Consider the following 12,898-nt stretch of genomic DNA (forward strand, 5'->3'; position numbering starts at 1 on the left):
AAATAAATGTAACACTCATTTTTCATGAGTTCAGTTAATGCCCCATCACACATATTCAGAATAAGGCCGAATGGCGTCAGAATGGCGATTCGGCGCACATCCGAAAAGTGTTCAATCACAGCCATCTGCGAGAGTCCACACAGTTGGTTAAAATCGGCCGGCGGCCCTGAGTGTGATGCACATGTTCAAAACCCTCCAGGTACCGTCAAGATGAGACACCTATCCGATGGCAATCCATGTGTTATCTGAGGACCATCTGACTGCAATTTACATATTCTGATGGAGGCAAAACAGGATCCAACGCGATTTGAGCGCATATGAGGGAACCTCGACATGGATCTAGCACGGCTAAGCCTGCCGGTATAACCTGCAGGTGCCACATATAATAATGAACATCCCCCCCCCCCCCCCCCCCGGAGCCCAAAGGAAGTCTTGAAATGTATGTGTGACGCTTCATCATGTACAGTGAATGTGAACGGTAGTTATCAAACCGAAAGCACCATGCGCTACTGTGCGCACACCGCCACAAATCTGAACAGGCTGTTATATCCACAATAGACCTTACAGTGCAGATATTTGCCCATTCCTTCCCATGTGAACTGTTGTCGCCATCATATCTCTATATACTACGGGCAGCTGCGCTTCTCTATGGTGTCTCATGCGCAGTAATGCGTCATTGCCCGTGTCAGGCTCGGAACTGAACAGATCTCATCACTGTAATATACAAATTATGACCTGATCACCTTCTAACTCTGAAGGAAATATGACATGGAACCGTTGTGCCAGGCCATGACAGCATTAATAAACATGAATCTCACCTCCAATAACATCCCAGGAGTGTTTCACAGCGTAAATGGTAAATGGACTGCATTTATATAGCGCTTTTCCATCTGCATCAGACGCTCAAAGCACTTTACAATTATGCCTCACATTCACCCCGATGTCAGGGTGCTGCCATACAAGGCGCTCACTACACACCGGGAGCAATAGGGGATTAAAGGCCTTGCCCTACAACGTACGCACCAGACTGGGGCTGGGAGACCCGACCATGGAGCAACGCCCAGGTCCATTATCGTAAACTTCCTTCAATTTGACACAAAAGAACTGGTCCTCAAGAAAGCTTGGCAGAAACGTGTTAAAATAAATGGAAAGCCAATATTTTTTGACCATGACTATGCCTACGATGTGGTGCAAAAGCGCAAAGCTTATGGAGGGATAAAGAAGGTACTAAAGTACTTCTACTACAGTAGAGGTACTTGCCTCTACTGGTGGTTGGCTCTCACTGCGGTATTGTATCACTTCCTGTTCCGGAGCACAGCGGTGTTTTGCTGTATCTGTTATCTGTTTAATCTGCGCAGTTAGATTGATCTAGTTACCTAGATAACGATTTGTTTCACGGTGTAATCTTCACGTGCCTTAACTAAAGCACTCCCTCTGCTGAATCACCTCTAAATTATTTACACATTATTCACTTTGGGTGTTTTTAGGAATCCGCTAGCTTAGCGCAGCTACTAGCTCTTAGCCGGTTTAGCATGGCGGCTAAGCTTGACACTTAGTCTTGTCCATCCAAATTGGAAGTCCCAAAAAACAGTTTTATTTGTTATTATCTATCGTCCACCTGGTCGTTACTGTGAGTTTCCTGTGAATTTTCAGACCTTTTGTCTGACTTAGTGCTTAGCTCAGATAAGATAATTATAGTGGGCGATTTTAACATCCACACAGATGCTGAGAATGACAGCCTCAACACTGCATTTAATCTATTATTAGACTCAATTGGCTTTGCTCAAAATGTAAATGAGTCCACCCACCACTTTAATCATATCTTAGATCTTGTTCTGACTTATGGTATGGAAATTGAAGACTTAACAGTATTCCCTGAAAACTCCCTTCTGTCTGATCATTTCTTAATAACATTTACATTTACTCTGATGGACTAACCAGCAGTGGGGAATAAGTTTCATTACACTAGAAGTCTTTCAGAAAGCGCTGTAACTAGGTTTAAGGATATGATTCCTTCTTTATGTTCTCTAATGCCATATACCAACACAGTGCAGAGTAGCTACCTAAACTCTGTAAGTGAGATAGAGTATCTTGTCAATAGTTTTACATCCTCATTGAAGACAACTTTGGATGCTGTAGCTCCTCTGAAAAAGAGAGCTTTAAATCAGAAGTGCCTGACTCCGTGGTATAACTCACAAACTCGCAGCTTAAAGCAGATAACCCGTAAGTTGGAGAGGAAATGGCGTCTCACTAATTTAGAAGATCTTCACTTAGCCTGGAAAAAGAGTCTGTTGCTCTATAAAAACACCCTCCGTAAAGCTAGGACATATTACTACTCATCACTAATTGAAGAAAATAAGAACAACCCCAGGTTTCTTTTCAGCACTGTAGCCAGGCTGACAAAGAGTCAGAGCTCTATTGAGCCGAGTATTCCTTTAACTTTATCTAGTAATGACTTCATGACTTTCTTTGCTAATAAAATTTTAACTATTAGAGAAAAAATTACACATAACCATCCCAAAGACGTATCGTTATCTTTGGCTGCTTTCAGTGATGCCGGTAATTGGTTAGACTCTTTCTCTCAGATTGTTCTGTCTGAGTTATTTTCATTAGTTACTTCATCCAAACCATCAACATGTCTATTAGACCCCATTCCTACCAGGCTGCTCAAGGAAGCCCTACCATTATTTAATGCTTCGATCTTAAATATGATCAATCTATCTTTATTAGTTGGCTATGTACCACAGGCTTTTAAGGTGGCAGTAATTAAACCATTACTTAAAAAGCCATCACTTGACCCAGCTATCTTAGCTAATTATAGGCCAATCTCCAATCTTCCTTTTCTCTCAAAAATTCTTGAAAGGGTAGTTGTAAAACAGCTAACTGATCATCTGCAGAGGAATGGTCTATTTGAAGAGTTTCAGTCAGGTTTTAGAATTCATCATAGTACAGAAACAGCATTAGTGAAGGTTACAAATGATCTTCTTATGGCCTCAGACAGTGGACTCATCTCTGTGCTTGTCCTGTTAGACCTCAGTGCTGCTTTTGATACTGTTGACCATAAAATTTTATTACAGAGATTAGAGAATGCCATAGGTATTAAAGGCACTGCGCTGCGGTGGTTTGAATCATATTTATCTAATAGATTACAATTTGTTCATGTAAATGGGGAATCTTCTTCACAGACTAAGGTTAATTATGGAGTTCCACAAGGTTCTGTGCTAGGACCAATTTTATTCACTTTATACATGCTTCCCTTAGGCAGTATTATTAGACGGCATTGCTTAAATTTTCATTGTTACGCAGATGATACCCAGCTTTATCTATCCATGAAGCCAGAGGACACACATCAATTAGCTAAACTGCAGGATTGTCTTACAGACATAAAGACATGGATGACCTCTAATTTCCTGCTTTTAAACTCAGATAAAACTGAAGTTATTGTACTTGGCCCCACAAATCTTAGAAACATGGTGTCTAACCAGATCCTTACTCTGGATGGCATTACCCTGACCTCTAGTAATACTGTGAGAAATCTTGGAGTCATTTTTGATCAGGATATGTCATTCAAAGCGCATATTAAACAAATATGTAGGACTGCTTTTTTGCATTTACGCAATATCTCTAAAATTAGAAAGGTCTTGTCTCAGAGTGATACTGAAAAACTAATTCATGCATTTATTTCCTCTAGGCTGGACTATTGTAATTCATTATTATCAGGTTGTCCTAAAAGTTCCCTGAAAAGCCTTCAGTTAATTCAAAATGCTGCAGCTAGAGTACTGACGGGGACTAGAAGGAGAGAGCATATCTCACCCATATTGGCCTCTCTTCATTGGCTTCCTGTTAATTCTAGAATAGAATTTAAAATTCTTCTTCTTACTTATAAGGTTTTGAATAATCAGGTCCCATCTTATCTTAGGGACCTCATAGTACCATATCACCCCAACAGAGCGCTTCGCTCTCAGACTGCAGGCTTACTTGTAGTTCCTAGGGTTTGTAAGAGTAGAATGGGAGGCAGAGCCTTCAGCTTTCAGGCTCCTCTCCTGTGGAACCAGCTCCCAATTCAGATCAGGGAGACAGACACCCTTTCTACTTTTAAGATTAGGCTTAAAACTTTGCTTTTTGCTAAAGCTTATAGTTAGGGCTGGATCAGGTGACCCTGAACCATCCCTTAGTTATGCTGCTATAGACTTAGACTGCTGGGGGGTTCCCATGATGCACTGAGTGTTTCTTTCTCTTTTTGCTCTGTATGCACCACTCTGCATTTAATCATTAGTGATTGATCTCTGCTCCCCTCCACAGCATTTCTTTTTCCTGGTTCTCTCCCTCAGCCCCAACCAGTCCCAGCAGAGGACTGCCCCTCCCTGAGCCTGGTTCTGCTGGAGGTTTCTTCCTGTTAAAAGGGAGTTTTTCCTTCCCACTGTCGCCAAGTGCTTGCTCACAGGGGGTTGTTTTGACCGTTGGGGGTTTACGTAATTACGGTATGGCCTTGCCTTACAATATAAAGCGCCTTGGGGCAACTGTTTGTTGTGATTTGGCGCTATATAAATAAAATTGATTGAATTGATTGATTGACTAAAGGAAAATGGAGTTAAGTTCCAGACACCATTGACCAACATCAAAATCCACTGGCACGACAGTCCCAAGACATACGGCAGTCCGGGAGAGGCAGCGGGGGAGCGAGGGAGAGACTACAGGAGTTTCGGAAATAAGGCGGAAAAGTAATTAAAGGGAGGTAACTGATTATAAATAACAGATTATCATTTTTTTTATCTTATTCTTATTACTTTCTCATTGAGTGAGCAAAGGGGTGAAAAACAAAGTTGCATAGAGACATTTAGATAATATACGAGGGCTGTCCATAAAGTATAGGTCCTTTTTATTTTTTTCAAAAACTATATGGATTTCATTCATATGTTTTTACGTCAGACATGTTTGAACCCTCGTGCACATGCGTGAGTTTTTCCACGCCTGTCGGTGACGTCATTCGCCTGTGAGCACTCCTTGTGGGAGGAGTCGTCCAGCCCCTCGTCGGAATTCCTTTGTCTGAGAAGTTGCTGAGAGACTGGCGCTTTGTCTGATCAAAGTTTTTTCTAAACCTGTGAGACACATCGAAGTGGACACGGTTCGAAAAATTAAGCTGGTTTTCAGTGAAAATTTTAACGGCTGATGAGAGATTTTGAGGTGATACTGTCGCTTTAAGGACTTCCCACGGTGTGAGACGTCGTGCAGCGCTCTCAGGTGCTGTCGTCAGCCTGTTTCAAGCTGAAAACCTCCACATTTCAGGCTCTATTGAGCCAGGACGTCGTGAGAGAACAGAGAAGTTTCAGAAGAAGTCGGTTTCAGCATTTTATCCGGATATTCCACTGTTAAAGGAGATTTTAATAATGAAAGACGTGCGGACGGGTCCGCGCGTCGGGATACAGCCGACGCGGTGCGGCGGCACAGGAAAAACACCTCCGTGTTGATAACCATTTGTAAAATCCAGGCGGCTTTTGATGGCTTTCAGTGGAGTGAGTATATGAGAAATTGTTTAACAGCTGGACATGTTCCAACTTGTCCTTAAGGCTTCCAACAGAGGTGTTTTTCCTGTGGCGGAGCGTCGCGGCGGCTGTGAGCCGACGCTGCAATCCGTCCGCACGTCTTTCATTAAAAAAATCTCCTTTAACAGTGGAATATCCGGATAAAATGCTGAAACCGACTTCTTCTGAAACTTCTCTGTTCTCTCACGACGTCCTGGATCAATAGAACCTGAAATGTGGTGGTTTTCAGCTTTTAACAGGCTGACGACGGCGCCCGAGAGCGCTGCACGATGTCTCGCACCGTGGGAAGTCCTTAAAGCGACAGTATCACGTCAAAATCTCTCATCAGCCGTTAAAATTTTCACTGAAAACCACCTTAATTTTTCGAACCGTGTCCACTTCGATGTGTCTCACAGGTTTAGAAAAAATTTTGATCAAACAAAGCGCCAGTCTCTCAGCAACTTCTCAGACAAAGGAATTCCGACGAGGGGCTGGACGACTCCTCCCACAAGGAGTGCTCACAGGCGAATGACGTCACCGACAGGCGTGGAAAAACTCACGCATGCGCACGAGGGTTCAAGCATGTCTGACGTAAAAACATATGAATGAAATCCATATAGTTTTTGAAAAAAATAAAAAGGACCTATACTTTATGGACAGACCTCGTATATTGAAATTCGAATTATTTACATTTCTTCATATTAACACCCCTCTTATTTATTTAATTTATCGGAAAAAAGAAGCTAGTGAGTGAAAACCCGATAATCTGCCTCCCGGGGAGGGGAAAAAGGGGGAGGGGGGGGAGAGATAAAGAACTGGCAAGAAGCAAAATACAAGTTATGTTGGACTTGGGTAGATTGGAAGGAGGACTCTTCGAGTCAACACCTACGTCTACTGAGGGGCCCTTCTTTTTCAGGAGGCTTTACCCCTCTCCTACCAACGGGACTTTGGGACCAAGTAGTGGTTCCACAGGATATCGGATAGATCCTTTTCATTTTTTCATTAAGTGTTCTACAGTTGTAGAGTTCATTGTGTTGTTATGGTCAGACTGTCTTCAGAGTTATTATCTTAGTTATAATGCGTCTTGATACTGTAAGGTTCATGTCACTAAATGTGAACGGTTTAAATAATCCAATAAAAAGGGGCAAGGTTCTTACAAAGCTTAAAAAAGAAAAAGCTGAGATAATTTACTTACAGGAAACTCACTTGACAGACAAGGAGCACCAAAAATTACAAAATATGGGTTTTAAAAATACATTCTGTAGTTCATTTAAAGGAGGAAGAAAAAGAGGGGTAGCGATGCTAATTTCTTTTAACTTTAACTAGTAATGACTTCATGACTTTCTTTGCTAATAAAATTTTAACTATTAGAGAAAAAATTACTCATAACCATCCCAAAGACATATCGTTATCTTTGTCTGCTTTCAGTGATGCCGGTATTTGGTTAGACTCTTTCTCTCCAATTGTTCTGAGTTATTTTCATTAGTTACTTCATCCAAACCATCAACATGTTTATTAGACCCCATTCCTACCAGCCTGCTCAAGGAAGCCCTACCATTATTTAATGCTTTGATCTTAAATATGATCAATCTATCTTTATTAGTTGGCTATGTACCACAGGCTTTTAAGGTGGCAGTAATTAAACCATTACTTAAAAAGCCATCACTTGACCCAGCTATCTTAGCTAATTATAGGCCAATCTCCAACCTTCCTTTTCTCTCAAAAATTCTTGAAAGGGTAGTTGTAAAACAGCTAACTGATCATCTGCAGAGGAATGGACTATTTGAAGAGTTTCAGTCAGGTTTTAGAATTCATCATAGTACAGAAACAGCATTAGTGAAGGTTACAAATGATCTTCTTATGGCCTCGGACAGTGGACTCATCTCTGTGCTTGTTCTGTTAGACCTCAGTGCTGCTTTTGATACTGTTTGATTGATTGATTGATTGATTGATTTCTAATCATGTAAAATTTGAGGGTTTAAAGGAAATTAAAGGTAAAGATGGAAGATACATTCTGATGAGGGGAAAATTGGAAGATCAAATTATTACATTATTATTACATTACACATTATTAAATATTTATGCCCCACCAGAATCTGATAAATCTTTTTATAAATCTGTCTTTGATAATATTACACAAGAAACGGAAGGAATTCTAATCTGTGCAGGAGACTGGAACGTAGTCCTAAATCCTTTTCTCGACTCTAATAGTACTAAAAAGAAAAGTAAAACACAGTTGTCTAGATACATTAATGTAACACTAACTGAATTGGGAGTGATGGATGTTTGGAGAGAATGTCACCCTTTAGAGAGGGATTATAGATTTTATTCTGCTCCACACTCAGCCCACACAAGAATAGATTACTTTTTATGAACATAGAAGATCGGTTTCGGTTTTTAGAATGTCAGATAGGGACAGCTGATCTATCAGATCACTGTTCCTTGAAATTAACACTGGATCTCAATAGGAAACCTAAGGTTACAAACTGGAGGTTAAATATTGGTTTGCTAAACAACTAGCAATTAGTGCAGGATATAAAAAAAATCAAATAAATGCCTATCAGAAAGAAAATGATAATGGAGAGACAGATCCCACAATGGTGTGGGATGCTATGAAGGCAGTAATAAGAGGCAAACTAATTTCTTACTCCTCATACAACAACAACAACAACAAAAAAAGAATTCAGGAATTCCAGATGGTTACAGAAGAATTGGAAATATCAGAACAATTACATAAGAAAAACAAGGATCTGCAGTCCCTGAAAAACGTTAAAGAAGCAAGGATGAAAATAGATAAAAAATTATCAGAAGAAGTAGAAAAGAAAATTAGATTTTTAAAGCAAACATACTATGAAGGAGGCACTAAATTAACTAAATCTCTTGCCAGGCGATTAAGAAACAAACAACAACTAAATACTATAAATAAAATCAGCGACCCTGTACACAAAACATTAATGTATAAACCAGAGGAAATTGAAAAGGCATTTGAAGACTATTATTCAAACCTGTACTCTCAACCTGAATCAAATCAAATCAATTTTATTTATATAGCGCCAAATCACAACAAACAGTTGCCCCAAGGCGCTTTATATTGTAAGGCAAGGCCATACAATAATTATGTAAAAACCCCAACGGTCAAAACGACCCCCTGTGAGCAAGCACTTGGCTACAGTGGGAAGGAAAAACTCCCTTTTAACAGGAAGAAACCTCCAGCAGAACCAGGCTCAGGGAGGGGCAGTCTTCTGCTGGGACTGGTTGGGACTGAGGGAGAGAACCAGGAAAAAGACATGCTGTGGAGGGGAGGAGAGATCAATCATTAATGATTAAATGCAGAGTGGTGCATACAGAGCAAAAAGAGAAAGAAACACTCAGTGCATCATGGGAACCCCCCAGCAGTCTACGTCTATAGCAGCATAACTAAGGGATGGTTCAGGGTCACCTGATCCAGCCCTAACTATAAGCTTTAGCAAAAAGGAAAGTTTTAAGCCTAATCTTAAAAGTAGAGAGGGTGTCTGTCTCCCTGATCCGAATTGGGAGCTGGTTCCACAGGAGAGGAGCCTGAAAGCTGAAGGCTCTGCCTCCCATTCTACTCTTACAAACCTTAGGAACTACAAGTAAGCCTGCAGTCTGAGAGCGAAGCGCTCTATTGGGGTGATATGGTACTATGAGGTCCCTAAGATAAGATGGGACCTGATTATTCAAAACCTTATAAGTAAGAAGAAGAATTTTAAATTCTATTCTAGAATTAACAGGAAGCCAATGAAGAGAGGCCAATATGGGTGAGATATGCTCTCTCCTTCTAGTCCCTGTCAGTACTCTAGCTGCAGCATTTTGAATTAACTGAAGGCTTTTCAGGGAACTTTTAGGACAACCTGATAATAATGAATTACAATAGTCCAGCCTAGAGGAAATAAATGCATGAATTAGTTTTTCAGCATCACTCTGAGACAAGACCTTTCTAATTTTAGATATTGTGCACATGCAAAAAAGCAGTCCTACACATTTGTTTAATATGCACATTGAATGACATATCCTGATCAAAAATGACTCCAAGATTTCTCACAGTATTACTAGAGGTCAGGGTAATGCCATCCAGAGTAAGGATCTGGTTAGACACCATGTTTCTAAGATTTGTGGGGCCAAGTACAATAACTTCAGTTTTATCTGAGTTTAAAAGCAGGAAATTAGAGGTCATCCATGTCTTTATGTCTGTAAGACAATCCTGCAGTTTAGCTAATTGGTGTGTGTCCTCTGGCTTCATGGATAGATAAAGCTGGCTATCATCTGCGTAACAATGAAAATTTAAGCAATGCCATCTAATAATACTGCCTAAGGGAAGCATGTATAAAGTGAATAAAATTGGTCCTAGCACAGAACCATGTGGAACTCCATAATTAACCTTAGTCTGTGAAGAAGATTCCCCATTTACATGAACAAATTGTAATCTATTAGATAAATATAATTCAATCCACCGCAGTGCAGTGCCTTTAATACCTATGGCATTCTCTAATCTCTGTAATAACATTTTATGGTCAACAGTATCAAAAGCAGCACTGAGGTCTAACAGGACAAGCACAGAGATGAGTCCACTGTCTGAGGCCATAAGAAGATCATTTGTAACCTTCACTAACGCTGTTTCTGTACTATGATGAATTCTAAAACCTGACTGAAACTCTTCAAATAGACCATTCCTCTGCAGATGATCAGTTAGCTGTTTTACAGCTACCCTTTCAAGAATTTCTGAGAGAAAAGGAAAGTTGGAGATTGGCCTATAATTAGCTAAGATAGCTGGGTCAAGTGATGGCTTTTTAAGTAATGGTTTAATTACTGCCATCTTAAAAGCCTGTGGTACATAGCCAACTAATAAAGATAGATTGATCATATTTAAGATCAATGGTAGGGCTTCCTTGAGCAGCCTGGTAGGAATGGGGTCTAATAGACATGTTGATGGTTTGGAGGAAGTAACTAATGAAAATAACGCAGACAGAACAATCAGAGAGAAAGAGTCTAACCAAATACCGGCATCACTGAAAGCAGCCAAAGATAACGATATGTCTTTGGGATGGTTATGAGTAATTTTTTCTATAATAGTTAAAATTTTATTAGCAAAGAAAGTCATGAAGTCATTACTACTTAAAGTTAAAGGAATACTCGGCTCAATAGAGCTCTGACTCTTTGTCAGCCTGGTTACAGTGCTGAAAAGAAACCTGGGGTTGTTCTTATTTTCTTCAATTAGTGATGAGTAGTAAGATGTCCTAGCTTTACAGAGGGCTTTTTTATAGAGCAACAGACTCTTTTTCCAGGCTAAGTGAAGATCTTCTAAATTAGTGAGACGCCATTTCCTCTCCAACTTACGGGTTATCTGCTTTAAGCTGCGAGTTTGTGAGTTATACCACAGAGTCAGGCACTTCTGATTTAAGGCTCTCTTTTTCAGAGGAGCTACAGCATCCAAAGTTGTCTTCAATGAGGATGTAAAACTATTGACGAGATACTCTATCTCACTCACAGAGCTTAGGTAGCTACTCTGCACTGTGTTGGTATATGGCATTGGAGAACATAAAGAAGGAATCATATCCTTAAACCTAGTTACAGCGCTTTCTGAAAGACTTCTACTGTAATGAAACTTATTCCCCACTGCTGGGTAGTCCATCAGAGTAAATGTAAATGTTATGAAGAAATGATCAGACAGAAGGGAGTTTTCAGGGAATACTGTTAAGTCTTCAATTTCCATACCATAAGTCAGAACAAGATCTAAAATATGATTAAAGTGGTGGGTGGACTCATTTTCATTTTGAGCAAAGCCAATAGAGTCTAATAATAGATTAAATGCAGTGTTGAGGCTGTCATTCTCAGCATCTGTGTGGATGTTAAAATCGCCCACTATAATTATCTTATCTGAGCTAAGCACTAAGTCAGACAAAAGGTCTGAAAATTCACAGAGAAACTCACAGTAACGACCAGGTGGACGATAGATAATAACAAATAAAACTGGTTTTTGGGATTTCCAATTTGGATGGACAAGACTAAGAGTCAAGCTTTCAAATGAATTAAAGCTCTGTCTGGGTTTTGGATTAATTAATAAGATGGAGTGGAAGATTGCTGCTAATCCTCCGCCTCGGCCCGTGCTACGAGCGTTCTGGCAGTTAGTGTGACTCGGGGGTGTTGACTCATTTAAACTAACATATTCATCCTGCTGTAACCAGGTTTCTGTAAGGCAGAATAAATCAATATGTTGATCAATTATTATATCATTTACTAACAGGGACTTAGAAGAGAGAGACCTAATGTTTAATAGACCACATTTAACTGTTTTAGTCTGTGGTGCAGTTGAAGGTGCTATATTATTTTTTCTTTTTGAATTTTTATGCTTAAATAGATTTTTGCTGGTTATTGGTGGTCTGGGAGCAGGCACCATCTCTACGGGGATGGGGTAATGAGGGGATGGCAGGGGGAGAGAAGCTGCAGAGAGGTGTGTAAGACTACAACTCTGCTTCCTGGTCCCAACCCTGGATAGTCACGGTTTGGAGGATTTAAGAAAATTGGCCAGATTTCTAGAAATGAGAGCTGCTCCATCCAAAGTGGGATGGATGCCGTCTCTCCTAACAAGACCAGGTTTTCCCCAGAAGCTTTGCCAATTATCTATGAAGCCCACCTCATTTTTCAGCAGAAGATGAAACAAACATTTTTAAATACATTAGACCTCCCAAATATAGGAGAAGAACAAAACTCAATATTATGTGCACAGATTACAGAGAATTAGAATATTCAATAAAAAGAATGAACTCAAACAAAACTCCAGGAACAGATGGATATCCTATTGAATGGTATAGGATTTTTAAGAAAGAGCTATATCCAATGTTACTTGCATCCTTTAATCAAACTCTGAAGAATGGTACACTGCCACCATCATGGAGAGAGGCTGTAATTACTGTCATTCATAAGGAGGGTAAAGACAGGGAGCATTGCGAAAGTTTTAGACCAATATCAATTTTGAACTGTGATTATAAGATATACACATCAATAATCTCAAATAGATTCCAATCATTCATTTCAGAAATTATAGATGAAGATCAATCAGGCTTCATTAGAGGGCGCCAAACTCAAGACAATGTCAGAAGGACACTACATATAATAGAAGAAATACAAAAAACAAACGAAAATGCTGTCCTTTTAAGTTTAGATGCGGAAAAGGCCTTTGATTCTGTTAGTTGGCGATTCCTCTATCTCTGTTTAGAAAGGTTTGGGCTTAACTCACAAGCAATCAACTGTGTTAAAACATTATATCAAAACCCAAAAGCAAGAATTAAGATAAATGGTAGCCTCACAAATTGGATTAGATTAGAAAGATCAGCGAGGCAGGGTTGCTGCCTGTCTCC

The 12,898-nt window shown here is 39.9% G+C and overlaps 1 protein-coding gene across 1 annotated transcript in view; it reads left to right on the forward strand.

Moving 5' to 3' along the window:
• Positions 1–12,898, forward strand: part of herc5.1 (HECT and RLD domain containing E3 ubiquitin protein ligase 5.1) — a 39,441-nt gene that overhangs the window by 11,063 nt on the left and 15,480 nt on the right. The gene's annotated exons all lie outside the window — the stretch shown is intronic.

Source organism: Thalassophryne amazonica, chromosome 8 (genome assembly GCF_902500255.1).
Source record: "Thalassophryne amazonica chromosome 8, fThaAma1.1, whole genome shotgun sequence".
NCBI lineage: Eukaryota > Metazoa > Chordata > Actinopteri > Batrachoidiformes > Batrachoididae > Thalassophryne > Thalassophryne amazonica.